This window comes from Dermochelys coriacea, chromosome 3 (assembly GCF_009764565.3).
Source record: "Dermochelys coriacea isolate rDerCor1 chromosome 3, rDerCor1.pri.v4, whole genome shotgun sequence".
NCBI lineage: Eukaryota > Metazoa > Chordata > Testudines > Dermochelyidae > Dermochelys > Dermochelys coriacea.
This window is the reverse complement of record NC_050070.1, coordinates 10569087-10574525: the sequence shown is the minus strand read 5'-3', so window position 1 is coordinate 10574525 and position 5439 is coordinate 10569087.

Genomic DNA, 5439 nt, shown 5'->3' with positions numbered 1-5439 from the left:
AATGATTCTATGATTCTATAAAAACAACAAGGAGTCCGGTGGCACCTTAAAGACTAACAGATTTATCTGAGCATAAGCTTTTGTGGGTAAAGAACCCACTTCAGATGAATGGAGTGAAAATTATAGACACGGGCATAAATATACCAGTACATGACGAGAAGGGAGTTACCTTATGAGTGGAGAACCTGTGTTGACAAGGCCAATTCAGTTAGGATGGATGTGGTCCACTCCCAATAATTGATGAGGAGGTGTCAATACCAAGAGAGGGAAAATTGCTTTTGTAGTGAGCCAGCCACTCCCAGTCCCTATTCAAAGCCAAATGAATGGTGTTAAGTTTGCAAATGAATTGTAGCTCCGCAGTTTCTCTTTGAAGTCTGTTTTTGACTTTTTTTTTGGTTGCAGGATGGCTACTTTTAAATCTATTATAGAATGTCCAGGGAGATTAAAATGTTCTCCTACTGGCTTTTGTATGTTACCAGGCAACGCTCACCTGTGTGCCAGGCACCTGATACTGTTGACAGTAAAGGAGATCCTGAGTATCCCAGTGGTGATGCTGGATAGGTGGGACTCCTCTAATTACTCCTTTGCTGCAGCCCTTTTATTTGTATAGGAAATTAAAATTGGCAGTGCCTCCACCTGGCTGGGCCCTGTAGATACTCAATGGTGCACCTTGGGAGCCTCCAGGAATAAACCTAAGGTAATCCGTGCATTGGGTCTAGCTCAAAATGCCAATTCTAAACAATATACACCCCATATACGCTTAGATTGGAGTTAACACACCTTTAATTTACAGTTAGAGAAATCAATTAACAAATAGTTTACAGAAGTAAACGAATCTTCTCTAACTTGCATGTACACTGCAACTGTTTACCCCACCCCTGAGTGAACCCTCCTCTGGATTTCAGAGTTCTAAACACTTGCTTCCATGGGCGTGATTGAAGATCGTGAAGCTGGGGACAGCGCCTCTGTTGCTCCAGTGAATCAATCCAGCCAAGGCAACGAGGGGCAGAGACAGTCTAACTTGGAATCATGCCAAGCTGCACAACCCCTCTGGAGACTGGAGTTGTTTTAACCAAATGTTAGTAGCTCTGGGTTCTAGTGCATTGAGAAGACCACTCTGCCTCTTCTCAGACTCAGACAACCCCTTAACGTCTTTTTGCCTTGCCCCTTCCCTTGGCCCTGGTCTACACTAGGTGTTGAGGTCGAATTTAGCAGCATTAAATCGATCTAACCCTGCACCCATCCACATGACAAACCCTTTTTTTCGACTTAAAGGGTTCTTAAAATCGATTTCCTTACTCCACCCCCGACAAGGGGATTAGCGCTGAAATCGGTTTTGCTGGGTCAAATTTGGGGTACTGTGGATGCAATTAGATGGTATTGGCCTCCGGGAGCTATCCCAGAGTGCTCCATTGTGACCGCTCTGGACAGCACTCTCAACTCAGATGCACTGACCAGGAAAAGGCCTGCAAACATTTGAATTTCAATTTCCTGTTTGGCCAGTGTGGCAAGCTGCAGGTGACCATGCAGAGCTCATCAGCAGAGGTGACCATGATGGAGTTCCAGAATCGCAAAAGAGCTCCAGCATGGACCGAACGGGAGATACGGGATCTGATCGCTGTATGGGGAGAGGAATCCGTGCTATCAGAACTACGTTCCAGTTTTCGAAATGCCAAAACATTTGTGAAAATCTCCCAGGGCATGAAGGACAGAGGCCATAACATGGACCCGAAGCAGTGCCGCATGAAACTTAAGGAGCTGAGGCAAGCCTACCAGAAAACCAGAGAGGCCAATGGCTGCTCCGGGTCAGAGTCCCAAACATGTCGCTTCTATGATGAGCTGCATGCCATTTTGGAGGGTTCAGCCACCGCTACCTCAGCCATGTTGTTTGACTCCTTCAATGGAGATGGAGGCAACACAGAAGCAGGTTTTGGGGACGAGGAAAACGATGAGGAGGAGGTTGTAGGTAGCTCACAGCAAACAAGCAGAGAAACCGGTTTTCCCAACAGCCAGGAACTGTTTCTCACCCTGGATCTGGAGCCAATACCCCCCCGAACCCACCCAAGGCTGCCTCCCGAACCCACCAGGCAGAGAAGGGACCTCTGGTGAGTGCACCTTTTAAAATACTATACAAGGTTTAAAAGCCAGCATGTTTAATGATTAATTTGCCCTGGCATTCGTGGCTCTCCTGGATATACTCCCAAAGCCTTTGCAAAAGGTTTCTGGGGAGAGCAGCCTTATTCCATCCACCAGGGTAGGACACTTTACCACTCCAGGCCAGTAGCATGTACTCGGGAATCATTGTAGAACAAAGCATTGCAGTGTATGTTTGCTGGCATTCAAACAACATCCGTTCTTTATCTCTCTGTATTATCCTCAGGAGAGTGATATTGTTCATGGACACCTGGTTGAAATAGGGTGCTTTTCTTAAGGGGACATTCAGAGGTGCCCGCTCCTGCTGGGCTGTTTGCCTATGGCTGAACAGAAATGTTCCCTGCTGTTAGCCACGCGGTGGGGGGAGGCAAAATGCGACCTTGTAACGAAAGCACATGTGCTATGTATGTAATGTTAACAGCAAGGTTTACTGTGAAAGAGTGTACCCATTCTTCTATAAAATTTGTCTTTTCAAATATCACTGTCCCTTTTTTTTTCTCCACCAGCTGCATGTGTTTCAAGGATCACAGGATCTTCTCCTTCCCAGAGGCTAGCGAAGATTAGAAGGTGAAAAAAACGCACTCGCGATGAAATGTTCTCTGAGCTCATGCTGTCCTCCCACACTGACAGAGCACAGATGAATACATGGAGGCAGACAATGTCAGAGTGCAGGAAAGCACAAAATGACCGGGAGGAGAGTTGGCAGGCTGAAGAGAGTAAGTGGCGGGCTGAAGAGAGGGCTGAAGCTGAAAGGTGGCGGCAGTGTGATGAGAGGAGGCAGGATTCAATGCTAAGGCTGCTGGAGGATCAAACTAATATGCTCCAGCGCATGGCTGAGCTGTAGGAAAGGCAGCAGGAGCACAGACCACTGCTACAGCCCCTGTGTAATCAACCGCCCTCCTCCCCAAGTTCCATAGCCTCCTCACCCAGACGCCCAAGAACGCCGTGGAGGGGCCTCCAGCCACCCAGCCACTCCACCCCAGAGGATTACCCAAGTAACAGAAGGCTGGCATTCAATAAGTTTTAAACTTTTAAAGTGCTGTATGGCCTTGTCCTTCCCTCCTCCACCACCCCTCCTGGGCTACCTTGGTAATTATCCCCCTATTTGTGTGATGAATTAATAAAGAATATATGAATGTGAAGCAACAATGACTTTATTGCCTCTGCAAGCGGTGATCAAAGGGAGGTGGGAAGGGTGGTTAGCTTACAGGGAAGTAGAGTGAACCAAGGGGCAGGGGTTTCATCAAGGAGAAACAAACAGCACTTTCACACTGTAGACTGGCCAGTCATGAAACTGGTTTTCAAAGCTTCTCTGATGTGCACCGCACCCTCCTGTGCTCTTCTAACCGCCCTGGTGTTTGGCTGTGCGTAACCAGCAGCCAGGTGATTTGCCTCAACCTCCCACTCTGCCATAAATGTCTCCCCCTTACTCTCACAGATATTGTGGAGTGCACAGCAAGCAGTAATAACAGTGGGAATATTGGTTTCGCTGACATCTAACCGAGTCAGTAAACTGCGCCAGTGCACTTTTAAACGTCCAAATGCACATTCTACCACCATTCTGCACTTACTCAACCTGTAGTTGAACAGCTCCTGACTACTCTCCAGGCTGCCTATGTATGGCTTCATGAGCCATGGCATTAAGGGGTAGGCTGGGTCCCCAAGGATAACTATAGGCATTTCAACATCCCCAATGGTTATTTTCTGGTCTGGGAATAAAGTCCCTTCCTGCAGCTTTTGAAACAGACCAGAGTTCCTGAAGATGCGAGCGTCATGTACCTTTCCCGGCCATCCCACGTTGATGTTGGTGAAACGTCCCTTGTGATCCACCAGTGCTTGCAGAACTATTGAAAAGTACCCCTTGCGGTTTATGTACTCGCTGGCTTGGTGCTCCAGTGCCAAGATAGGGATATGGGTTCCGTCTATGGCCCCACCACAGTTAGGGAATCCCATTGCAGCAAATCCATCCACTATGACCTGCACATTTCCCAGGGTCACTACCCTTGATATCAGGGTAGTGATACCCTTGATTTCCCAGGGTCACTACCCTTGACATACCTTTAATTGCGCTGGCTACTTGCATCACAGCAGCCCCCACAGTAGATTTGCCCACTCCAAATTGATTCCCGACTGACCGGTAGCTGTCTGGTGTTGCAAGCTTCCACAGGGCTATTGCCACTTGCTTCTCAATCGTGAGGGCTGCTCTCATCTTGGTATTCTTGCGCCTCAGGGCAGGGGAAAGCAAGTCACAAAGTTCCATGAAAATGCCCTTACGCATGCGAAAGTTTCGCAGCCACTGGGAATCGTCCCAGACTTGCAACACTATGTGGTCCCACCAGTCTGTGCTTGTTTCCCAAGCCCAGAATCAGCATTCCACTGTATGAACCTGCCCCATTAGCACCATGATGCCCACATTGGCAGGGCCCGTGCTTTGAGAGAAGTCTGTGTCCATGTCCTCATCACTCTCGTCACCGCGCTGACGTCACCTACTCGCCCAGTTTCGCTTTGCCAGATTCTGGTGCTGCATATACTGCTGGATAATGTGTGTGGTGTTTAATGTGCCTCTAATTGCCAAAGTGACCTGAGCAGGCTCCATGCTTGCCGTGGTATGGCGTCTGCACAGAAAAAAGGCGCGGAACGATTGTCTGCTGTTGCCCTGACGGAGGGAGGGGTGACTGATGATATGGCTTACAGGATTGGCTTACAGGGAATTAAAATCAGCAAAGGGGGTGGCTTTGTGAGAAACTGAATGGCCGCCTCAAGGATAGAACTCAAAACCTCAAGGATAGAACTCAAAACTGGGCTTAGCAGGCCGTTGATTTCACAGAGGGAGGGAGGGAGGGAGAAGAAAATGAATACAAAACAAATCTGGTCTATTTCTTGTTCTGAGCCACTTCATCTATCTTTATACATCATGCTGGCAGCAGACTGTGCAGTACGACCACTAGCCATTGTCACCTCCTGGGTGCTCGGCAGAAGACGGTGCAGTATGACTACTGGCCATCGTCTTCTGCTAGCTGCAGATTAAAAGACAGTGCACTGCCGGTAGGACTCAATCGCCATGAGACGAAACAAGGGAAATGACCTGGCTGAGTCACTCCCATGTTTGCCCAGGCACCTGGTTAAAAGAGCACGCAGGACTACGTCGATGACGGCTACCTGTCATACTGCACTGTCTGCTGCCAAAAGGCAATAAATTGCCGTTGTGTAGCAATGCAGTACCATGTCCGCCAGCACCCAGGAGACATATGATGATGGTTAGCTGAGTGGTCCATGCTTGCCATG